Raw genomic sequence first — 26,899 nt, 5'->3', positions numbered from 1 at the left:
GTTCAGGGGAAAAAAGTTCTTTACTAAAACTTGGAACTTTTCTCTAATTTATGACTGTTTCCAAAAAGTAAATTAAAAATAAATAAGTAAACAGAAAAGGAGAACAGTCGTAGGCAAATCTTATTTCTCCATGAGGAAAGATCTGTGAATCAGTGTTTAAAATTAAAATTATATAGAATATGGGGCCAGCCCAGTGGCACAAGTGGTTAAGTGCTCCCGCTCCGCTGCAGCGGCCCAGGGTTTGCCAGTTCAGATCCCAGGCGTGCACCGACGCACCACTTGGCAAGCCATGTTGTGGCGACGTCCCATATAAAGTGGAGGAAGATGGGCATGGATGTTAGCCCAGGGCCAGTCTTCCTCAGCAAAAAAAAAGAGGAGGATTGGCAGATGTTAGCACAGGGCTGATCTTCCTCACACAAAAAAATTAAAAAATAAAATAAATAAATAAAATTATATAGAATGTTTAATGGCACTGTAACAATTGTAACACATCCAAACACTGACAATAGCCACAGCAGCAGTTTATCAAATGATGTCTGTCTAAATCTTTAGGTCCATATATAGTGATAAAAATTGAAAAATACAAAAAAGCTATCAGTTAATACCACTAAAGTGTTAACGACAAGTTGGTTATTTGGATGCTGTTTAAACAGCTGGTATGTGGGTAGTTTGAGTACGTAAAACTCAGTAGTGCTGGTTTTCTTCACCAAATCTGCTTAAAAGTTAGTTAGAGGCCAAGAAACATAGTTTAAAATATATAAATTTTCATATATACATATGATACAAAAATACTTTAATGAAGATTTTCAGTAATGAGAAACAAAATGTTATATCAACAGCCTAGTAAATAAATTTTTACTATTTAAAGATCCCGTAATTTTTCTTCAAAACCTGGACATATTCTTGTGATATTTTCAAAACTAGGTCTTGATTTAGATTTGACTCATCAGTAGATTCTAGAGGAGAAGCTCTATAGGGTCCAGATTCAAATTCAGCAGCAGCTGGAAAGAAAAAGAATTACAGTCTTTATCTAAAATACTTTATAGTGGGGCCGGCCCCGTGGCTTAGCGGTTAAGTGCGCGCGCTCCGCTGCTGGCGACCTGGGTTCGGATCCCGGGCGTGCACTGACGCACTGCTTCTCTGGCCATGCTGAGGCCGTGTCCCGCATACAGCAACTAGAAGGATGTGCAGCTATGACATACAACTATCTACTGGGGCTTTGGGGGAAAAATAAATAAAATCTTTAAAAAAAAAAGAAATAGTCTTTAACTTTAAAAAAAAAAAATAAATAAAAAAAAAATAAAATAAAATACTTTATAGTTAACTAAGTATAAGTTGGTAAAAAAAAAAGTTGAGACCTTTATAAGTGTTAAGAAAAATGAAAAATGTCTACATATGACTACACTACAAAATACAAGATGACTATGAACTATAATTTCCCCAGGGCTGCACAGTGAATTAATTGCTATTGTGGCTAAGTTTCAGAACTTCTTGTTTTCTCATTCTTCACTTCTTCTTCAACAACCATGTGCTCAGGTACTGTAACAAGCACTGGAATTACGAGATGAGGATGACACAGTCCACCCCTCAGCAATCGTACACTATAAACTGAAAACAGACAGACAGCCAATTTCCATACAGCCTCCTATATCCCATGACAAGGATGAAATGGGGCACTATTGGAACACACAGAAGGGACATCCCAGGTTTGTGTCAGTGTTGTCAGCTTTTTGGTGGAGGTGATTTGTAAGTTGATACCTGAAGGACAAGGAAAAAGTGTGCCAGATAGAGGGAAGAAGCATACGCAGAGATTGGAGGGAGGAAGAACACTGTGGAATGGTAAGTTGTCTAGTTTGGTGAGATGCTACAGCAAAGCGGCAGAGGAGGGTAAGTAGCAAGAGGTAAGGCTGAATAATTTGGCAAGAACCAAATTGATTTGGGTGTTTTTCTTCCATGCTGAGGAATTTGGAATTTTTCCTGAGGGCGAAAGGTAAGCCATTGACACAGTCAATGACTGGAGAGTTAAATGTCACCCGTCAAGTGACAGCTGCATGAACTGTCTTTGCTTGACTAAGTGTTACTAGATGAGTCTGGTTTATTTGGCCTTATAGCTCTTCCAGAAATGTCAGAAGTTGATGAAGCCCATGTTTTCTAAGAATAGTGTCAGTGTGCAGGTTGACAGTTCCATAGGGATGGCAGAGGTGAAGGAAGGGTATAGCCAGAAATAAAAAGAGATATGTTGACTTACTGAGATTTTTAAAAAGCTGTGAAACATGATGAATAAATGAGGAATGAGTATATTCTTCATTATGAATGTTGATACTTTCACGTTTTTCATTAGCTATGTATAAGAAAAAATATTTAACATAGTATCTATTATCCAAACAAGGGAAAGGGATACCATTTACTATTGACAATTTATTTCAGAAATCATTGATTACTAAAGTTAGTTTATAAATTTTGGCAACCTACCTTCTTCTAGTTCTGTAATTACATTTTTTTCCAACTCCTGGTGCATCTGAAATAAATCAAATATTATTTATAATGTTTAAGTTAAACAAAAGACATTATCATGGGAATGATATATAGCTTATGAAATGTGGCCTTTAAATAACACTTTGAGAGACTAGACCTAACTTGGAGATTGGTTAAATAGAAAAATAATCACATGAATAAAATAAAATAAATTCCTACTTATCATAATTTTAGATAATAGAGAACATATATATGTAATGCTATTTAGGTTAATCTGAGAAAAAGTACAATTAATATTGGTGCACAGAATATACATAACTTCAGAAGGGTGATGTTTGATCATAACATAACAGAACTTGGTCTAGAATGGGCCCAGGGAAGACTTCCCTGAGGAAGTGATGGATACACTGAGAAATGAAGGATGGGCAGGAAGCAGTTCAGCACAGGAGGAAGAAGAGCATTCTAGACAGCCTATAGCATGTGCCGAGGCTCTATTGCAATCTCCTTCTAGCCAAGATGGAGTCACAGGTTCTGATTTACCTTCCTACCTGAAACAAGGAAAAACAAAACAGACAAAATACATTAAAAAGTGATTTTGAAGACAAAGGACTTCAGGCAATGAAGGACAATGATCCCTGAAAACAGATGAAGTTAGCCTAACGAACGCCCAGCTCACTGCCTTGAGAGAATGGCCAGGCCACAACACAGGGAGAAGGGACTGAGGTGGGGCCCACCAGACTCCCCGAGCTGAGGTGACGAAGCTGAGAGTCTGCCGACACCAAGGCCAATAGAGATCACAGGTCAGAACACTGGGCAGTAGAGAGCAGAACAGAGAAAGAGCACTACAGATCTGCAGAGGGCCCCCTGGGTGTTCAGCAGAGTAGTGCACAGTGCACACAGGTGAGGAAACCACCAGGGACCAGGGGGAAAGACCATCTGAAAAGGGTAGAGGAAATAGCGCCTGGTGCTCACACAGCACCAGGAATGGTGGCTATTCCCATTAGCCAGGCTGGAAAGACTCATAATTCACAGGACAATGACTAGAATAGTCAGAAAGGTTGTGCCTTAGTGGTGGGGAATAATTAGCCATAGGCTGAGCACTGCTCTGGATGCACCTAACAGATCATAAGAGCAAGACCAGAAAGGATCAAATTGTTTATAAGTAACTTAACTGTATCCCCAAACAAAGCTCAAAGAAATACATAGAGGCATGGAAGCTATTTTTAAAAAAACAAATAGCACTTATAGAGATGCAAATGATAATGTCAGAGATGAAAAATACACTGGATGGGAATAAAGGCATATTAGTTATCACAAAATAAAAGGTTAGTAAGTTTGACATCAGTAAACTGTGAGAAAATTTTAAATGGCTAATACACAATTCCCCAAAGAGGCAAGGGAGAAAGAGAGAAGAAAATATTTGAAGAAAAAATGGCCAAAAACATTCTAAACTTAATGAAAACTATAATCCCACACACCCGGGAAGAATCCTGTTAGGAGAGAAGAAATGGAAGTAAACTACTGTAATTTTCTTATACTATATATGATGTGGTATAATATTACTTGAAGGTGACTGTGATAATTTAAAGTCATATCCTATAAACACTAAAGCAACCACTAAATAGCAAAACAGAGGCATTATAGCTAATAGACCAAAAAAATAAATAAAACTAAATCATAAAAATTACTTGAATCTAAAAGAAGGCAGCAAAAGAAGAAAAGAGGAACAAAGACAAGACAAGACAAATAGAAATCAAACAGTACCATGACAGATTCAAACCTACTATATCAATAATCATATTAAATGAAAATAGTCTAGAAAAATATTCAAATATTTGGAAACTAAATAATGCATATCCAAATAACCCCTGGGCCACAGAGGTAGTGAAAAGAGAAATTAGAAAGTATTTTGAACTGAATGAAAATGAAAACATATCAGAATCTGTGGAATGCTGCTACAGTAGTGCTGACATGGAAATTTATAGCACTGAATTCTGCATTATAAAAGAAGAAAGATCTCAATTCACTGACCTTGGCTTCCACCTTAAGAAACTAGAAAAACAAGAGCAAATTAAACCCAAAGCAAGCAGAAAAAGGAAATAATAAACATCAAAGATGACATAAGAAAACAGAAAAACAATAGGGAAAAGTCAGTGAAACCAAATGCTTTCAGGAGATCATTAAAAGTGATAAATCTCTAGCCAGGCTGATAAGGAAAAAAAGAGAGAAGGCAAAAATTACCAATATCAGAAATGATTAATGTGACATTACCAAAGATTCTACAGATATTGAAATAATAACAGAGTAATATTAGGAACTTTATGTAAATAAATTTACAACTCAGGTGAAATGGGTAAATTCTCTGAAATACAGAAATTACCAAAGCTTAGTCAAGAATGACAGATAAGGGAGCTGGCCCCATGGCTTGGCGGTTAAGTGCGCGCGCTCCCCTACTGGCAGCCTGGGTTCAGATCCCGGGCGCGCACCGACGCACAGCTTCTCCGGCCATGCTGAGGCTGTGTCCCACATACAGCAACTAGAAGGATGTGCAACTATGACATACAAATATCTACTGGGGGGTTTTGGGGGGGAAAAAAAAAGGAGGAGGATTGGCAATGGATGTTAGCTCAGAGCCGGTCTTCCTCAGCAAAAAGCGGAGGATTAGCACGGATGTTAGCTCAGGGCTGATCTTCCTCACACACACACACACACACACAAAAGAATGACAGATAAGCTAAATAGCCCTATATCTATAAAAGAAACTAAAGTCCTAGTTAAAAATCTTCCACAAAGAAAATTCCAGGCCCAAATGGCTACACTAGTGAATTCTACCAAACATTTTAGAAAGACATAATACCAATTCTACACAAACTCTCCCCCAAAAATGAAGGGGAGAAATATGTCCCAACTCTAAGGCTAGCATTACCCTGAAACCAAAACCAGACAAAGATATTACAAGAAAGAAAACTACATCATGAGCATGGAGGTAAAAACTCTAAACAAAACATTAGCAATCAAATACAACCACATATTAAAAGGATAATTCATCATGACCAAATGAGGTTTATCCCAGGAATGCAGAGTTGTTTTAACATTCAAAAATCAAGTATTATATTAGCAAACTAAAAAAGAAAAACCATACAATCATATCAATAGATTAAAAAACAGCACTTGACAGAATTCAATATCTGTTCCTGAAAAAAACTTTCAGCAAACTAGGAATACGAGGGAACTTCTTGAATATGATGAAGACGATCTATGACCACTCTACAGCTAACATGCTATGTAATGGATGCTTTCCCCACAAGATCAGGAACAAGACAGGAATGACTTCTTTTACTCCTTCTATTCAGCACTACACTAGGGGTTCTAGCCAGTGCAATCAAGCAAGATAAAGAAACAAAAGGCATCCAGATGGGAAAGGCATCCAGATGTCTTATTAGCAGACAGCATGATCACATAAAAAGAGGCAGCAAAACTCCATGCTGTGGACCAGTTGCTTGTTTTGATAAATAAAATTTTACCAAAATACAGCCACGTCCATTAATTTATCTATTGTCTATAGCTACTGTCACGGTACAATGGCAGAGCTGATGAGTTGTGACAGAGAATGTATTGGCCACAAGTCGTAAATATTTACTATCTTTAGTAAGATAGTAGTTTAAGAAAGAAAAAATTTGACAACTTTTGGTCGTGTAGAAAATCTGATGGAATCTACAAAAAAGCTACTAGGATTATGAGTTCAGCAAGATTGGAGGATACAGAATCAATATACAAAAATCAACTGTATTTCTATATATTAGCAATGAACAATCAGAAATTAAAATTTAAAATATACTATTTATAAATGCATTGAAAAATAAGAAACATGAGTACTTTCATAAAATCTGGAAAAACCTATACACTAAAAACTACAAAATATTACTGAGAAAATTAAAGAAGATCTATATCAATGGAGAGTTCAGGGGTTGAAAATTCAATATTGTTAAGAAGTCAATTCTCCCCAAACTAATCTGTAGATTCAACATAATCCACACCTAATTTCTAGAAGACCATCAGACTTTTTTTTTTAAAGAAATTGACAAGTTGATTCTAAAATTCATGTGGAAATGCAAAGGATCTAGAATAGCAAAATAACCCTGAAAAAGAAAATTGAAAATTGCAGGACTAACACCACTGGATTTCAAGTATGATTATAAACTTATAGTAAGTAAAACAGCATGACATTGGTGTAAAGATGGTCAAATAGATCGATGGGAAAGAACAGAGTACAGAAATAAACCCATATGTACATGGTCAACTGATTTTGACAAAGGCACAATGCCATGAAGTGGAGAAAATACAGCCTTTTTGATAAATGGTGCTGAAACAATTGGATATCCATATGCAAAAGAATAAACTTGGATAGGTTTATCATATGTAAAGTATAATGCATCATATGTAAAAAAGAACACAAAATGGATCAGCTCTAAATGTAAGACCTAAAACTATAAAACTTCTAAAAGAAAGCATAGAAGAAAATCTTTGAGCTTGTGTTAGGCAAAGATTTCTTAGAGGTGAACACCAGAAGCAAAATCCATAAAAGAACAAATGGATAAATTAAGCTTCATCAAAAAGGAAAACTTCTCTTCCAAAGACATTGTTAAGAGAACGAAAAGACAAGCCACAGACTGGGAAAAAATCCTTGCACAAAATATAGCTGATAAAGGAATTGTATGTGGAATACATAAAGAATTCTCAAAATCCAACAAAGAAGATTCTAAAACAAACACCTAATTTTTAAAATGGGAAAAGAATCAGACAGACAATTCAAAGAAGATAGATGGCAGATAAGCACATGAAAAGATGATCAACATTATTAGTTATCAGCAAAACGCATATTACAACCATAATGATATATATCCTGCACACCCATCAGAATAACTAAGATTTAAAAAACTGACAATACTAAGTGTTCGTGAAGATGTGGAGAAGTTGGAACTCCCATACACTGCCGGTGATGGAAATGATAAAACTACTTCAGAAAACAATTTGGCAGTTTCTTTTTTTTTTTTTGTGAGGAAGATCAGCCCTGAGCTAATATCCATGCTAATCCTCCTCTTTTTGCTGAGGAAGACCAGCTCTGAGCTAACATCTATTGCCAATCCTCCTCCTTTTTGTTTTCCCCCAAAGCCCTAGTAGATAGTTGTACGTCATAGTTGCACATCCTTCTAGTTGTTGTATGTGGGACGCGGCCTCAGCACGGCCGGAGAAGCGGTGCGTCGGTGCGCGCCCAGGATCCGAACCCAGGCCACCGGTAGCGGAGCCCACGCACTTAACCACTAAGCCATGGGGCCAGCCCGGCAGTTTCTTAATAAGGAAATATAAAGGAGCATGAGGAGACATTTAGGGGAGATGGATGTGTTAACCATCTGGATTGTGGAAATGGTTTCATGTGTGTATATACAGTCATGTTTTCCTGCAGGACCTGGTCCCGGAAGTGAAGCTGTTGGGATAAAGGGATGACATATTTGATATTTTCAAACATGCTGCTCAATTACCCTTCCAAAAAGATTTACCAATTCATCCACCAACAGTGTATGAGAATGCCTTTTTCCTCCCATTTGCCAACTCTGGGTGTTATTTTTTTAATAAAATATTTATCATTACGACTGCAAAAAATGACATCTGATTGTTAATTTGCATTTTCCTGATTGCCAGGCAAGAGTGAATATCCCTAGTAAAAATATAAAACTTCTAAATGATGACTATTAGCTCAAATTAGAATTTGTTGCAAAGGAAAATGACAATTACCTACTTTTAAACCCTGCCATAGGCTTACCTATGAGAATCTTCCCTCTCCGTAACAGGGAATTGCTGGTTATCAGTTTTTCCACTCCTTGTTGAGTTAATCCACCCTCAGCAGCAGCGGCAGCATCTGTGTTTTCTGATGCTTCCATTTCACTGCTTCTCTGCTGCGGCTTTTCTTCGTCAACCTTTCATGAAAGTTTGATAAGAGGGATAATTACTCCTTTATTCATTAAAAAGAACTCTTCTTGTTTTCATTAATGTTATCATTTGACTGCTAGTTTAATTGTCATGATTTTAATCAATAAAAATATTTTTGTGCTTACTTTTTGTTTTATCATTACAGGTCATTGACATTTTTGTAAATTCTGTTTAATTTCTGTTTGAGGAAAAGTAGCAGAATCTTCCAAAATTTCAAAAATTGCTACAAATGTATACATTTGTGTTTCTGCATAAAACATCAATTCAAGATGTTACAAAAAGGCTCCTTTTTAAAATGTAATCTTAAAAGGAAAAGTTTTAAATTGTAGAAGAGAAATACTTATCTGATTATAGAATTATGAAGCATTTTTAACCACCAATATGATGTAAGAAAGAAATATAAAACCCTATTTTAAAATTCACATGGTTTTCTCATTCCCCTGTGAACAGCAAACTAATAGCTCTAATTTCCTATCTACACTATACAGGACGATAGTTAAAGATCAGAGAAAGGATCTAGTATTAAAAAATTAATAAAACTATGATTTTCCAAGTTGAAGATGTAAAAGTCTTCAAATACATCCCAATATTCATGTGCAGAAAGAAGAAAGGGACCACAGCTTCAAGTCCCCAGGATCTCTGAGTTTGGGATGTGAAAGAATTCACATGTGAGGTATATCAATGATGAATAGTAAAGGTCATAAAATTTCCTGAGACTAATGTGAAATATACCCCTTGCTGGAGATATTTTAAAAAGTAAAAAATCATCATCCAGAAATAATTCTGTACACTCTCTTGGCAATTTTTCCTTCCTTATGATTCTAGAATAACAAGTATATTAGGAAAAAAATCATAAATTGTGATTTCATTCATTTAATGTACACATATATGTCCATTACATGCAGATATTATTAGGAAAAGATAAATCAGAATAAATACGTCAGAAAAATAATTTCTACTTTTTTTTCTTTGAGTATGGCAACTTAAAATTTAATGGATAGAGATTAAGAACTTCATTTACATAATAACAAATTTTAATTTTCATTGATAAAAGACTAAATAAAATGTTCATTTCCTCTCTCTATTCTTAAAAAGATTTAAAACACCTACCAAGATTATACCAAACAGTAAGATATGTTAGTTAAGTAAGTTAAGTACATACCAAACAGTAAGTTAGAAACCACAAGAAACAAAAGGACCAGAAATTCAGTTCATAATAAATTTGGTAAGGCCTAAAACAGATTTCACTTTGCATTATCTACGAAAACAGCTTTTGCTAGATTAAATATGAGATATCACTTTACTAAACTTAAAGGTAAGAATAAAGAAAAAAAGAAGCAACTTCAAATTAAAACTTTGATACCACCCCCCAAAAAATAGTAAAGAATAAATTTTCTTTCAATTCTTCATAAAAATCAGCTATAAGTCATTCAGAAGAGTCTAAGCATTTTTTTCATGACCTGGCTTTGTATTCTTAATTTACCCTTAAAAGAATTTCTACCATATCTTATAATACAGGGAATTCCTGCTCTCACTTCACTCTGCTATTTCCGTGGTGTTTTTATAATAATCTCTCTCGTCTTGACTCTCTTATTCAATCTTTATATTCATCTTGCCTGTCTGAAATGAATTCTTCCCCTTCATCTCCCTCTTCATCTTCATATTCGTCTAGCTGTTCTTTCCAGTTGCTTTCTAATTCTTTCCTTCCATAATGACGTACCTGAGAATTTTTACTCCCACCAACCTTTATAATCTCAATCCTGTACATATATCTCTCTTGTTATTACATTTGTTTTCTACTATGATCATGATGACTTCCATTTCTTTCTAAGACCCTTTCATCATTATAAGGATCAGGGGATGGTATGTGGAAAAGCATGGGAAAAAAGTTTAAAAAATAAAAACTTACCTATGTAAGACCAAGGACTGCTAAAGATTTCAGAGACACATAATACAAATGGCATCTACATATAATGTATATGTATATGTGTTATGCAAATGTAGAATACAAATGGCAGAATGAAAGTCAGAGTTGAAGAAACAAGTGCATTATAAAGATAAAATTATGATAATTTAATGAAAATAGAAAATGAAGCTGCCTACGAAAATTAGTATCCTAAAACACTTTACGTTATTTAACCAACTCTAGACATGTTAATTTTCATACATACTTGACTTCTGATCTGACCTAATTTCTTCTTTAAATCCTGTGTCTCTTCTTGTAAACTAGTACAATATCGTGCTGTAACCTCCAGTGAAGCTTCTGACATGGATTGCTTCTTTAGGGTATCAGCCAGTTCTTGTTGAAGTTGTCTCACAACTACCTAAGAAGACATTTCTGTTGCTGATTTTATAAGTCACGTCATTATTAAATTATGTTAATAATATATAACTCTAACATATGTACTCTGAAAAATATCACCACATACATCAATTTGCCTTCTTTTCCTCATATGGTCACTTCCCGTTAACTGAATTTGGTCAACGACACAGAAGGTGTCATCTTCCTGCCTCATCAGTATTATGTTACTTAGACAGTGGATTCAGTCCCACTATCCACTCCCCCCTGATGAATCTGCAAAGCTTGACAACCTACTGAAAGTCTCAAAAAGAAATGAGTGTGTAGGTGGGACCAGTGGTAAATTCTACATTGTGGAACAGTTTCCCTCTTTTTCATCAGAGGCTTAAATGAACTTCAGAGTTGCTCGTATGTTCAATCCTCTGCTCAAATCCTTCCCATAGATTCCTACCTCAGAATAAAAGGGAAGTCATTCCAATGGCCTTCAAGGCTCGAGGTAACCTGGCCTCCACCTCCCTCCCTGGCATCAGCACCTGCAAATCTCTCTCCTGCACACTCCATTCCTGCCACACATGAATCCTACCACCTCTCATTAGTCTGAAAATGGAGATCCAATGCCAAATTAATAGATCACAGAGCACTACACTTCTCTTTGTATTGGGCAAACTGATGTCCAAATGATAGTAATTGAGCCTTGGAATGAGAATTATGAGGAAATTATTTGTGAAAATGTTCAAAGTAAATTATAAATAGCAGTAGGAAGATTAAATCAAATATAGTTTTGCTAAAACTCACATTTGTCCCAAATTATGATTTAATGAAAAGTAGATGCCTTGAAAGAGTTGAGAGGTCATAAGAATATGTGATTTGAAAGTGAAATATTTCCAAATTTAATTCAAATTGACATGAATAAAAATAAAATTATACCAACTAAAAATATATAAAAAGCTATCGAAGGAAAAGTACTGAACTGCAGCATCTACACTTCAGTTCATCTGGGAAATCTGGAATCAACTGTCAAGGTAATTCACTTAATTGAATCCTAACTTCAAAACACTTATTTTAGGTATGAGCATTTCATTCATCTGCTTCATCATGGTATTAAAATGTGGTGACATACAGGGCCAGCCCCGTGGCTTGGCGGTTAAGTGCATGCTCCACTGCTGGCGGCCTGGGTTCGGATTCGGGGCGCGCACCGACGCACCGCTTCTCCAGCCACGCTGAGGCCGAGTCCCACATACAGCAACTAGAAGGATGTGCAGCTATGACATACAACTATCTACTGGGCCTTTGGGGGAAAATAAAAAAAAAAAAATGTGATGACATACAGATTAAAATGATTATTTTACCAGTGTAAGACTAAATTACTAATATCAGTCTGTATCTATTAATGAATTACAACTTAACCTCTTAAAATTTCATAGGCGACACAATGTTTTTACTCAAAGTAAAACACCTCTCTAGTCTAATTTTTATTTGCTGGATACAAGGTATGCTTCTAAGCTGATTTATAGTCTATATATTTTTTATATTCAACTAGATTCCACATTTAGCCATAATCAAACATTACTTTGGATTTTCTTTCAGGAAGTTTGAAAAATATTGACCTTTCAGGATACTTACTGCTATTTCTGCTTTCTCATTTTCATACTGATACATTCTTTCTTTTAAATGATTACATTCATCCATTATCTCCTGCATAAGATCTTGTTTTTCACTTTTGGCTTGAAGGTTTTTGACAATATCCTGAAACTGGTCTTGGATACTAATCACTGTCTTGTCTCTGCTATCAGCTTTGTTGTGAGCATCATCCAGTTGCTGTCGAAGCAACATATTTTCACTTTGTGTTTGAGATAATCTCTCCTCTAAGGATTCCTTCTTTCCGATGTATTTATGCACTTTACCTTGTTCACTTTGATACGTGTGTTCAATTTCCTTCTTTTAACACTGTGTTTGGTTTCGGTCGCTTTGTACACCTTCTAAAACCAGTTTTTTTTTTTGTCTGAGAACATCTCTTGTTTGATGGATCTCAATTTCTATGCTATTTACTTTCAGCTTTAGAAAGTTGTTGAGAAAGAATCTCATTATTATCTTTTAGGTTAGACACATCAGAATTCGTGCTGTCCTATAAATGAAACCACTCATCTCTTGCTCTCTGGAAAGCAAGTTGTAGGTCTTTTTTTGATGTCTGGCTTTGATCATGATCGTGGATAGCAGTAGCCAGTCTGGAATGGTATGAGTCAACTTCTGTCTCCAGTCTGTCTGTCTTTGGTTTTTCATTCTCCGATTTAGAGTTTACACTGTATTCTAGGCTGTCAGAATATTATTAAGCTGCCCACTATACTGGAATATTGTATTTATTAAATATTGTATTAATATTTTTGTAAATATTATTGTATTTATTAAATATTGTTTAATGTTTCCTCATTCAGTTTTATTGCTTTTGAAGATCATCATTCTTTTCTTTTACACTTTCAATGTCCTCAAATATTTCTCTTCCTTTTCCTGGTTCTGATTTCTTATTGTGTCTATTTCCAGCCTCAGCATTGCAATTTCATCCTGCAACATGTGGTTTTTATGCAACAGATCTTCTTTTCCACGACTATGACAAACCTAAGTAACACAAAGGAGACTTGTAGCTAGCATTAAATAAAATGAAAAATCATGATTTCCTCTGAAATTAAAAAATAACCTATATGTTTATACGATAAAAAAGTTGCAATAAGTGGGTATCCAACTGGAAAAAAATAAAGTTGTATCCAAACCTCAAACATTATAGAAGCATAAATTCCCCAAAGTTCAAAAATATAACTGAAGATAATGAATCCATGAAAGTAAAAAAGAAACCATGAACGAATTTTTAAGAATCTCAGCATGGGCAAGGCCTTTCTCTGAATTACAACAAACCCAGAAGGCATAAAATAAAAGATTAAATAAAATCTGAATACATTAAAAATTGAGTTTATAGTCTGAGATCTAACCTATACAGCTACCCCCCAGTAAGAGCCTTAGCTCTGCATACATTTGGACAGATTAAATTTCCTAAAATACTTTTTGCTTGAGACTATTCCATAGATAGTCTACTTTTCTGACATTTTTATAGTCACTTATAAGAATTACATCTACTGATACCTGATAAATCTAGGCTCTGTACTAAGCACTTCTACAGATACACACTCTTAACAGAATGATTTAGAAAACACAGTGGAATCCCTTTGCAATATGGATTTTGAGAAAGAGAATTTAAATTTCTAAATTTCTACAATTTCTAACATTCTTTTAGTCCAAATACAGAACCAAGGATAGAAATGGAGAAAAAACTCTCTCCTAACAACTATGTCATACCAAAATAAAAAGTGTCCAACAAAAAACAAAACTATATGATACATGCTGTATAGTTTTGGAAATGAAAGGCACCAGGGGGGTTCTGTGATTATTACAATAAGTACCTGGATCCATTAAAGATTTCCTTTAGGCGTGAGTGTTATAAACACCATGTTAGTACGATTTAAAAGTCACAGTGAAAATCCTCATCCCTGACCACATCTCCTATTTCCTCCACTGTGGGAAAGCTTCTCCCATTGTAATCTTCCTGTCTCTATATATCTTCCAGCCCGTTCTCTCCTTCAGCCTCCACCTTCAGGATTTACCAAAGTAAAAACAACTCAGCTAGTCATAGTTCTATAAAATGGTCTGCTCTGACCAACTTTCCATTACAAACATAAACGATGATAGGTAGACTCTGCTAAATTTTAAGAGTAAATACTACACAAAACTCAACTCAGAGCAGGAAAATTAATTTCACGAGAGAGCACTTTACCTTGGTGTCAAAATCTGTCTTCATCATCCAATGTAGGCCATGAATCATCGACACCAGATTTGTTGGAAAGCCTTTAGAGCAAAAATGTACAACAAAAACAAGTGAGTTCATTGCTTTTAAAAAAACAAGAACAATAAATAGAGTGAAAGGTTGGCTATCTATATATTAAACGAAGTTTCTTGATATAATTAAAATTTGGCCTCTGTTTTAACAAAGCTTTTAGTTATCTATTCCTGCCTCCACCTCTGCCCATCTATGAAATACCCAATGAAAGACTCAATCTAAGTTCCCTTAACAAAGAGTGACAGCCAATATAAGGGCAGAGCTTGAGAATAACTGGTTTTCACCAAAAGTCCTGCAGGCTGAACTGAAAATCCAATTGATCGCTGACATAACTTTTCCTACCTGAATGAGAACAAACCTCATGACCTAAAACAAGGCAGAACAATAGACTGTCCCTTCTCCATTGTCTGCCCCTGGTTCAAAGACTGATCTGGGTCAGTCAAAAATGGCAGTCTTGGCTCTTCAGCATGGAAAGCACTTATTATGGCAACTCTATTCCTTCCCTTTACCCAATAACAGTACAGGGAGTTCCCTGAAATGTTTGAGTTAAATGTATAAAATCAAAGAACTAATTTAAATGTTGTTAGTGGGAATACTATTCTTACAGAGATTAAAACATTAAATATTATAAAGTCCAATTAGTTTTTCTATACAGGTCCTCCTCATTTAGGTCCACATAAACCAGCAAGCCGTTAAAAACCTTCACAGGCACCCAGATGCCCAAGGAGGGAGACTGTTGTAAACACAGAGTCCTGGCAGTGGTGCCTCTATGTCCCTGTACTGTCTACATATCTTTCTTCCTATGGCTTCCCACTCCCAGATCACTCTTCTGCAGGGCTCCATGACAGTCCTCCATCTTTAAATCTTCAGACTCTGAAGGCACAGACTCCTGAAACAAGGATGGGCTCAAATGACCAAAGTAGGAGCTATCTATTTCCCTGCTCCTGGAAAACAAACTAAATGGAGTCTCAGTCGTCTGCTCCCAACATAGGCACGTTACGGACTACCCAACTGAAGCCCCATTACTGATCTGACAGCCAGTCCTACCCCTGCCCTACCCTACGTGGACATGAAAAGGACATCAGGGAACTGGGAAAAGAAGTGGAGATGAGGAGACACCTGCCTTGGGCCATAGATCTATGTAGCTCAGCAATCTCCAGTCCCCTAGGACTCAAGGGGATTGAAGCCACCCTCTGTAAGTTGGGGTGGAGGTAGATAACACCACATTCCTATTTGCTATAAAAAGGATCTTCCCAGTGACTCAAGTTATTTTAATATCTTTCAATAGAAACCTTGACCTTTGCTAGTTCTTCCAATTAAACAAACAAAAAAGCAACCTGTTCAGAATTCCCTTGAATCCTCTTCCCAGACAACTCCCAACATTCTGTGTCCATCATTCCATAATTTATCTTTATCTAACTTGTTCTAAACCTCAATATTCTGATCTCTTTTCTCTTATCTGATCTCTAGTCTCTTTACTGAATCCTTTATTCCTTTCCCAACCCAGTGTTTTTCCTCTTGAAACTTGGCCTCCCCTGCTAATTCCATTTTTATCCTCTTCCATTGCATTCGTTAGAACCACTCCCTGCCTTTCTATTATTAAAACACTCACCTACAGGATGATAAAAAAGGAAGAGTACTGGGCTTAGAAACCTAAATTTAAATCTCATTTCTGCCACTTACTATGTTCAAATAAATTACTATAATCTCCTTGAGTTTCAAATTCTCCATGTGAACAACCACTTAGCCAGGACGTTAAACATGGGTGTAGTACTAGAGGGTGTTTTGATTAAGGAATCTCTAAGATTCCTTAAAATCCTGAAATTCTATGTGCTTTTGATTCTGTCTACAGAAAAATGGAGAATACTGGCAGAAGTGGAAAAAATAATAGAATGAAAGAAACATTAAGAAAAGCAAAGAAGAAGGTAAAAAAGTCAAGAAAAGATTATAGAAAAGTAATGAAAGAAGAAAAAAGATTCTTGGAAAAAAGAAAAAACTTCACACAACTAGGCAAGGGTACTAGCCTGAAGGGAAAACCAGACTGGAAACTCAGTAACTACAGAAGTCAATTAGAAATATCTTCTAAATAGACACTGAATTTAAGTAACATAATGTGGTCTACATGTAGATATTCTTCACTTACAGAAAAATAATTCAACTCAAGAAGAGTAGATACCATTATACCTAAGACTTGCCTGATTAGGTCTTGCTTATGTGAAACCTATGGTTCTGCGGCCATAGCTTACCTCTGATGGTAAAAACAAGGTACTAGTTACTACAACGAGTGTCAAATATATTAGGAAAAACACTTGGACTAAGCGAGTTTCTTAGGGAAAGTCTAAATCAGAGTTAACACATGACTAAGTCTGACTTTCTGGGTTGATCTGACTGGGATCTGTATCTTGATCCCGGTGCTGCACAGGTACCTATCAATCTATGCTGAGGGACAAGAGAATGGATTTGGGAGCCAGGCAGGCTAATGGGTCAGCCCCTTGTTAACTATGGAATCATGGGTCAATTAATCAGCCTCCCTGAACCACAGTTGCCTAATTAATGAAAATTAGGCTATAACAGCACAGCTACATTGCAAAGCTGTTGTGATGACTCTATGAGACATCAAATGTCAAGCACGTGACACAGTGTCTAGCCCAGAGTAGAACACTCAATAAATGCTAGTTGCTTTTCTCTGCATTTCCCTAGTTAACATATAATTTTTAAAAGTCCATAAAATCCTATCTGCTTCAAGAGTCTTCTTCAGACCTCTCATCCATTATTAAAGAAAAAAGTAAAATATATTTTAAATCAACAATACTTTAAATCAACCAAGGAAACAAAAGCTTCCTTTCTCTCCCAGTCTCTTACGTGGTTTCCTTCCATCCATCCTCTATATGAGGGGTCAGCAAATGACAGCCCACAGGCCAAACCCAACCTGCCACCTGTTTTGTAAATCAAGTGTTACTGGGGCACAGTCACGCCTATTCACTTATGTGTTGTCATGAATGCTATCATACTGCAATGGCAGCATTGAGTAGATATGACACAGACCACATGGCCTAAAATATTCACTCTCTGGCTCTTTGCAGAAAAAGCTTGCTGATGCGTACTTCATCCCATAACCAGAGCGCCCTAATGCTCAAATCTAATCTTGTTACTCTTCTGCTCAAAATTCTCCAGTGAATCCCTGCAGCAAATACAGCTGGCTCCGTCCCCAATAGCCATTCCTTATTCTTCATTTTTGTTGGAGAACCACAACTTTTATTAGGATATTTATTGTCCCAATACACAAAGAAGGTGGCCTCTCCCCAGCTCAAAGAGAAATGATTATTATAAGTTAATCACAGTACTTACATTTCCTTTACCAGTGACCCGTTTAGAATGAGCACGTGATGTATCCCAGTCAGTAAAATGTTAGGGAAGTCTACTGCAAGCTTCTGAGTTTTCCTCCTGTTTAAATGAATCATGTAAAGAAAAGCAGCTCCTCCAGCCTTTGGATGTTGTCGTATGGAAATATGACGCTTGGCTAATTAGGAGACCAGGAAAGGAGACACAAAACACTGCCAACCTCACAGCTGAAAGGGACAACAACTGGGATCCTGACGACAACTCTGAACCACCAAAGCAATCCTAGTTCCTATTATGTTAGTCACTGTTAGTTAGGTCACCTATTATTTGCAGCTAAAAGCATTCTAACTGATAAATTTCCCAAGGCGTACAGGATAAGATCTACTCCTTTCTCCACTACGAAAAAGGCTTTCATGAGCTTGCGCCTCTTCCCAACCATTCCCACAGCACACTTTCTGCACCAGCAAAATTGAACTGCTCATCAATCCTGCAGAGTTCACTCGTACATCTTAGCCTTTGCACTGCTGTTCCTTCTGCCAACCATGTAATCTGGATAGGTGTTCCTCCTGCCAAACATCGTCCCTCTGCCTCTTTACCTAGCAATTAAATCCTACCCACTTTTTAAAAATTCGAATTCCTCAGCATGGACTTAAAGTGTCTGGCACATATTAATCACCAACAAAACATAATAAATAATGACAATTATGAGCTCCTCGTGGGCTCTGGCACATAGTAAGTACTAAATAAAGTGTAATAAATAATAAAAGTTACAATGATAATAACAAGCTCCTAGAGGGCGGGGACTGTGTTTTCAAAATGTTTGTATTCTGCAACATCAGAATAATGCTTAGTACTTAAAAGACACGTGATAGTTATTTGTGAAGTGGAAGAATTAATAAGTGAATAAAAATGTTTTCTTTAAGAATTCTGTTTTAAAAAAACAAAAATTAACAAGGAACAACTCTATTCTATGATGAGCACCTTCAAGACCAAACCCTGTCTGTTCCATCTTTGTGTCTCCTGTAACTGGCAAAACCAAGTTCTACAGAAGTTCTTGTATAAAGGCCTACCGAGTTCAAGGTGTCCTCATACAGCTCAGAGTGTACCGGGCGCTGGGTGCCACATCCAGGGAGCACAGCAGCGTGTTTGTTACTGTGAAACATTTTTGTACTTCTATTATAATTTGTGGAGTCCAGAGTTGGGCTATTTGAATATTTATTATGATAATCTTTTGATTAATGGTAACAGAACATCTTGTTCTAACAAAATTACAGTGTCATGACAATTACCCAATAAATGGAAGAAAACATCTTGTTCTAATAAAGTCAACACATCTCAATCTGTTTTGACTTATAGGAGTGAAGTTGATAATAGAGAGACCTAGTCGGTATAACACTATGTAAAATAACCTCTGCTTCTCAACGAGGCATTACTTTTCTGACTTCTGTACTATGAGTAGGTATCTTTAAAAAATTTCTCTTGTTGGTGTTGCTGCACACTGGCTAAGTTTTGCAGTTCTTATTCTTTGCCATTTATTTATAGTACCAAGAAGGCATCGTTGAGTTCCCGGTTTTAAAGATAGTTACTTTTTTAGTGAGATAAATCGCCATGTAATAACTGATAATCATTTCCTAAATGTAATCCATTTGTTGTAAAAATTAAATAAAAGATTCGTTTTTTAACAAGTCCAATTTTTTATAATCTGATTATAGAGAAAACATACAACACACTAACTTAAAAATCTTTTTTTTAGGGCCGGCCCCGTGGCTTAGCAGTTGAGTGTGTGCGCTCCTCTGCTGGCGGCCCCGGTTCGGATCCCGGGCGTGCACTGACGCACCGCTTCTCCGGCCATGCTGAGGCCGCGTCCCACATACAGCAACTAGAAGGATGTGCAGCCATGACATACAACTATCTACTGGGGCTTTGGGGAAAAAATAAATAAACAAAATTATAAAAAAAAAAAAAAAATCTTTTTTTTATTTACACAAAGGTATCATATAAGATTTTAGGGGCCATGATTAAATAATTGAATTTCTTTTCAGATAATACTGCCTCAGATTTTAAATTATCTACAATTAACTTCTTAAATAATTCTGAATACTGGACTGTTAAAAAAGAAACTAAGAAAAAATACACATGTAATTTACACATTGGACTTTTTCATTGCTCTTTCACTATGAAAACTTCCTTACTCTTCCTTTCTTTATCTGTGGTAGAACCACCCAGAGTAATTCACTATCAGAAGTCTTACCTGGATTGCTATTTTGAGAAATATTTTTGGTCTCTTTTCTGCTTTATATTCAGAAATTAGTTGGTGATTGCTATGTATAAAAAAGTAATAAATAATATTACTATTTTAACGCTGATATGAAAAACATTTACCAAATATATTAAATCCTTAGAGTATTTCAGACAGTATCAGAACTATAATGATCCCATATACTTCAAATTTGTAAGTTATACACATTTTTTATTAAGCACGTAATTAAAGAAGAAAAAAAGTAAGGGGAAGCAGTCCTGAATTGAGGGCAGTATAGCTCAGTAAAGTAACTAGAGTTTTCTTCACGTAACGGAAAGTGTCTTAAAGTCAGAAGAAGTTCTAGCTCCATAACCAACAGCTGTTTGTTCCTGACAAGCCACTTCTTTTTGCCTCAAAGACTTTATAAAACAGGGCTCTTATTGCCATATTTCACAAGGTTAGCAGGAGGATTTAACGAGATAATATACTAAAAAAAATGCTCGTAGAAATAGTGAAACAGTGGAATGATTTGTTCTCGAACTTTATTGCTGGAATTATGTGGGAATTCCAAATAAAAACTAATGTGTGGGGGCCGGCCCGGTGGTGTAGTGGTTAAGTGCTCGGGCTCTGCTTCGGCGGCCCGGGGTTCGCAGCTTCAGATCCGGGCCGGGCACCGACGCACAACTTGTCAAGCCATGCTGTGGCGGCGTCCCATATAAAGTAGAGGAAGATGGGCACAGATGTTAGCCCAGGGCCAATCTTCCTCGGCAAAAAGAGGAGGATTGGCATCAGATGTTAACTCAGGGCTGGTCTTCCTCACAAAAGAAAAACAACTAAAAATACCAATGTGTGTTTTTTCATGGGTTCTAACATTCAAATGTTGCAGTTTTCAGATGTTAATTTTGGTTATTAGCTGTTCTTACTTTGTGGTTTGTAATTCAGGACATCTCAGCTATTATATAATTCGTAACTAAATTTATTTATAAGTATATGACCTAGTGAAATTAGATAACATAATTGTCCTCTATTGTAGTTAATCATACCAAGGGCAGAAAACTCATAAAAGTCAAGACCTGGCTTGGACTACAACTATTCCTTCTTTACCTACTCAAACTCTGAACCAGCATCTTTATTAGAATGATGCTTAATCTCCATGATCATCTGCAATTGACTTAGAAGACATAACCCTACTTTTATATACATGGATACTGATGACTCACAGATGGGGTTTAGCTCTCCTAATGCCAACTAACCTACTTTAGATTCTGAGTTTTCTGTTCAACAGCTTCCTTGCGAGGCAGAATCTTAAAATACTTTGCAAGTTGAGGTAGATATAAGTCACTTGGGAGATTTTCATTATTATGGAAAACAGACCACTTGAGGGGCCAACCTTAATTATAGGATCTCTGGCAAGTTGGCACCCACTACTCTGGGAAGGACAATATAGGACCTTCCATGAGCTAAGAAAGGGTGCTCCACCTCTCGAGCCAGCTCTGATGGCCTAGCAGTTAAAGATCAGCGTGTTCTGCTTTGGTGGCCCAGGTTCAGTTCCTGGGCACGGAACCACATCACTCGTCTGTCAGTAGCCATATTGTGGCAGTGGCTCATGTGGAAGAACTAGAAGGACTTACAACTAGAATATACAACTATGTACTGGGGCTTTGGGGAGGAAATAAAGGGGGGTGCTCATCAGGATATAAAGCAGTCTTGGGGTTCAGATCTGGTAACAAAGGAGAAAGGAAAGTCTGATTTCTTCTTGCAGCATTACCTGAACTTCTCTGACAGCTTAGAATGGTCCCAACTAACATCTGCTAGCAGAAAAGTCAAACAAGAGCCTCCTAGGGTAACTCATCCTGAAGGTCTGGGCTAAGATGTGGGCTGCACATAGGGTTTTTGAGTGTGGGGGGAAGGGTGTGTGTGGCTAAACTCAAGAGGCCCAGTTGCCAGAACACAGTGCTGGTGCTTTGGTACAGTGGCTGAGCATACAAGCATATGCATTTTAACTAAAAAAAAAGTTGTAACTTTGGAGTCTAAGTGTGTATCACCATGAAGACTGAAGGATCTCGATCAGCAAGGACGCCCTGGGAGCAAAGGTCAATCATGACCAGACCTGCAGGACCAGTTTCAATAGCAACACTGCAGCAATAGAATCAAGGGAAACAATAGAATGATTAGAATGTCCTTTTTCCCCCTCCATCTGACTCGTGAAAGAGGATTGTCTTCCTTGGCCTTAGGGAACCCCTTAGGTTCTTGGAAAATTCAGGGAGGAGAGTGTAGGAGATAGCCTCCAGGAAAAAGTAGAGTATTTTCTGCTAAACTGAACATTTCAAGACCCAAATAACAAGTTAGAAAAATCACAGATGTGACACAATCTGTACCACATGCATAGGGGTTATACTTGGAATGAAATGAATTAACATTAGGATCCCTGAGGATAAAAGTCTTCAAAGTCCTGAGATCTAGAATCCCATTGCTACTTCTAAGTAGTGTAGCCTTTTGCTTGGTTTCTGGCTGACAATGTGGACTAACTCATTGCCATTCCAAAACTGCCTGAAGCTGACTATGAAATCACACCTGTTACATAAGAAGGAACAGTTAAATTATTTTCAACTTCATTATTTTAATCCATCATTGACGGAAACGTCGTTATGCAGCATGACTGTATAATTGTAAGTCAGTCCTCTTCTTATTAATTTAATCTTTCTGACTTGAATGATTGTTACCACTCTAGAACAATACCTAGATTTAAAAAAAAGAAGAGAGAATGAACTACTGTACCGTTTCATCTCATGAACTGCATGTGTATTTGCTTCTTTCTTTACTAAAAATGCCATTTCCTCTTTGTTTTCACTCACAGCAAGTAGAAGTGGTGTGAGGTCAGCCTTTAGAACAGCAGGAACAATGTATAATTTACAAAATGACAGATTTCTAAACTGAATTTGAAAACTTATAAAAGATCCTCTGAACTTAAACATCTGCTGTAGAGAGTACAGACAAAACAGCCCCTTCCTCCTCGCCCCGCTGTGCTGTCACACGCTGCTCCTTCTCTTTAAAACGCCCTCCTCCACCTCTTCCCCAGATTAACTGCACGGTCATTCTCCCAAACTCACTTCCAATTTTCACTGGTTCCAAGAATCTTTGCTTCTATCACAGTATTCATCACGCACACTGTAGTTATCTTATTGATCCCCATCTAAACCAAGAGCTTCCTGAGGGCCAGGGCTACTCTTTAGCTCTCTATCTCCAAACTCTAAAACATAGCGGTGAATGCTTTAAGTATTTTTATTGAATTAATAACCTAAATGATTACCTCTGGAGCAGTGTTTCTTAAATTATCTTCCACAGAATATGTACTTTACCAGAAGTTAAGTGCCTCAATAGAAAGATTCCATGATTGTCTATGTTAGAGAAATATTACAAAACTATGCATTATATATCTGGTACTAAAGAAATCTGTTTAAATTTGCTTACTCCCTGTTTGACGATACTTTTTTGTGGCAACATTAACATTTGAGAAATTAGTTTCAGGGATAAGTTTTGAGAGCTTTCCAATAAGGGTGAAGGTTTTCTCCAGGTGTGCAAATGTGCTCGACTCTCTTCTGTCAACGCTGTCAGGAGCCCAGATGTCAACAGCAGGCCCTCCTGCTCACCACGGGCCACTGAGGACATGGGACCTGAAGGAAGAGAGGCTTCAGATGAACTGTGACTGCTTACACTACATGGTCTACGGGCTTTCTCCTATTATGACAGATTTTTACTTAGCTGTTAGAAAGCTCAATGTGAAATTTTATTCTCAATTATAAATGATAACCCTGGGACCCTATTGCATATCTACTTTTTAAATCTGTTTTTATTCTGATTTCCATTTTAATTGCTACTTAAAGTTATTTTATATTTTAGGCAAAATATAAATCAGAAATAAAAATATAATGGCTCATCAATAAAAAGTCTAATACTGATCTATATGGGTTATTTTTAGCATAATGAAAGCTAATAAATCACTTGTATTTTTCAGGAACAATGCTGAGAAGAAAGGTAATATTGTCTACAATATGCATAACCAATCCAACTATAGCCACGATTATACACATAAGGCTTATAGACATTCTGATGGGAATATGATTATTTATAGCACATGAGAAGAAAAAGTTTTTTAAAAAAACAACATAAATTCTAACTTGGAAAATTCAATCTTATTCTTAAGAGATTAATATAAAATATGAAATATATATATTATAAACTAATATAGGTTGTCTTGAAAATGTTGAAATCTTTATTAAAATATACTATACGACAGGACTTGGAAACTCATATGGTTATGGAGGCAGAGTAGGTGAACCGAGTCAGGTGGGGACAGCAGCAAACTGGAGAACAGGGGCCTCGTATAAGAGGGGCAGTCTCTGCACAGCCTCCCAGGCAGCAGTATGGGCTCCGGGGCACCAGATGCGGTTCTTGAGGAGAAGCTTGAAATCCAGATTTCTGCATGCGTCTCCTCAATTTCAAATGTTGACTCAATTTCCGGAGGCAAACTAAATGTATCCAGGGGCCATATTTAGTCTGTAGCCCACTCGTGTTTTAGTATTTGCCGTGTTTCCAAATGGTTGTGTATAAAGCAAATATTTGTAGGGAAAAATCTTTCCTTTCTCTAGTATCATTTGTTTTACGAAATATTGAGCCCCAACAAGCAATAAAAGTTGCTATTAAGACGCATAACACCCACCTCGAGAATTTTTCCAATACTTACTACAACTACAATCTATTTGTATTTAATTCTCCCAGATTATTGATCAAATGGATCATTAGTTCACAGGACAGCTGAAACTAAATTATGAAAACAATTCCCACCTGTACTGTTACTAACTTCATGGTTTTTGATGTTTAAACATGCCTTCCTGTTACGGCAGGGCTCCATGAACGTAACAGACATGCTGAGACAGCCTATCACACAGCTTCAGGAAAAGAAGGCTCAGGATTTACCATTTCTGCAATCAGGAAAACCCTGCTTGTAATAAACATGTTGACCTCATGCCCTGAATGACAATAAAGATGCAAAATCCTTAAAGAATAGGACTCTACTTATTAAGACAACCTATAAAAAAATTTCTAAAGACTCTCTGAGTGCCAGTGAATGACTAATGGATGGCAGGAAAAAGGTGGTATTCTTTTTTTTTTTTTTTTTGATCAGCCCTGAGCTAACATCCATGCCAATCCTCCTCTTTTCGCTGAGGAAGACTGGCCGTGGGCTAACATCCGTGCCTATCTTCCTCTACTTTATATGGGACGCCGCCACAGCATGGCCTGACAAGCGGTAAGTTGGTGCGTAACAGGGATCTGGACCCGGGGCCACCAGAATCGGAGGGCACGCACTTAACCGCTACGCCACAGGGCCGGCCCCAAAAGGTGTTATTCTTTAAGCCAATAGATATCACCGATAATTTTCCTTTTAACTTCTCAAACACAGAGGTAGAGACAGATGAAAGTCAGGCTAATATTGTTGGAAAGGAGAGAATGGAAGGAAGCAGCACCCATCAAACTCCAACTCTTCTAGAGATTTCTTAGGTTTCTGAGATCTGTGAATTTATATATTGCACTTATCCATTCAGTAGTTCTTAACTAGGAGTTGTATCAGAATCTCACGGAAATATTTCTAAATAGACATGTCCAGGCCTTGTTAGATTTACTCAATCAAAAAATCAGGGGAAAGCCTGGCCTGTCCATGTTTTTAAACTTCCTGGGTGATTCTGATTCATCAGCACAATTCAAGCTGAGAACTCGTGCAACAGACAATCCCCAGTCTCATCTCTCACCTACGTGGCAAATTCCCTCCATCGTTTGAGGATTTGGCACAAAAAGAAAAGCGTTAAGAGAGAAGAATCACTTACCAAAACTGCATTTAATCTTCCTGGGTAGGGCCAGAACAGGGACTAGTAAACTCAAAATGCAACTTGATTTCCTTATTTATAAACTCCTTACTTCCCAGCAAGACATTCTAGATTTGAGAGCAGAGTTTAGACTCCTGTCTAAGTGGCTGTTTCTGCCAGAATCAGATAATATGTCAGTTAATTATCCGTTCTTCCCTCTTGTTTCCCACTTCCTCACCACCTGTTCACTGCCAATCTGGTTTCCTCCGAGTCCTCCTAAGATTGATCTGCAGGCAAGGTTACAACTCATGCATTCTTTCCCAAACTAAGAATTATTATCCCTGAAAATTGAAGAGCACTTTGCCTAAGCATATAAACTGAAGAAAACAAATGAAAACAAAAAACCTCTTCTCATTATTTCCCCTCTTTTGCCAAATTTCCATATTGGCCTGCAGATTTGTGACGGCTCTCGCCTTTTCCCGTTTTCCCCTCTCAAGCCTTGGCCGATGAGAGATAAGTCATGTGGACCGATTTCTGGGACCCCTCTCCCTGGTCTAACAGGTAAATCGAGCAAGCAAACTGCACAGGCTCTAAGTCAGTACAATAGAAATCCACGCAGGACCGTGAAGCAGCAGTACCGTGAAGCAGCCAGGCTGGCCGTGTCCAGCCTGTGTCAAGACGACCGTGCAACCCACATCTCGGGACTGAAGGTGCGGCTGGGCAGATCCACAGCAGGGAGAGATAAAGGGATACCTCGCTCTCACGCTTCCCAGCTGCATTTCTTAGAGATTGAGGGAGTAATTAACGACCCT

At 37.2% G+C, this 26,899-nt stretch overlaps 2 pseudogenes; both read right to left on the bottom strand.

The window, feature by feature from the left end:
• Positions 1 to 858: 858 nt before the first annotated feature.
• The window catches only part of LOC147912952 (ankyrin repeat domain-containing protein 26-like), a 74,038-nt pseudogene continuing 47,997 nt past the window's right edge, over positions 859 to 26,899 (bottom strand).
• On the bottom strand, positions 12,329 to 13,330 carry LOC147912953 (ankyrin repeat domain-containing protein 26-like; annotated as a pseudogene).

The sequence above is a fragment of the Ceratotherium simum genome, chromosome 32 (genome assembly GCF_057802395.1).
Source record: "Ceratotherium simum simum isolate JZ-2026a chromosome 32, ASM5780239v1, whole genome shotgun sequence".
NCBI classification, from domain to species: Eukaryota; Metazoa; Chordata; class Mammalia; order Perissodactyla; family Rhinocerotidae; genus Ceratotherium; species Ceratotherium simum.
This window is presented reverse-complemented; position numbering and strand designations above follow the sequence as displayed.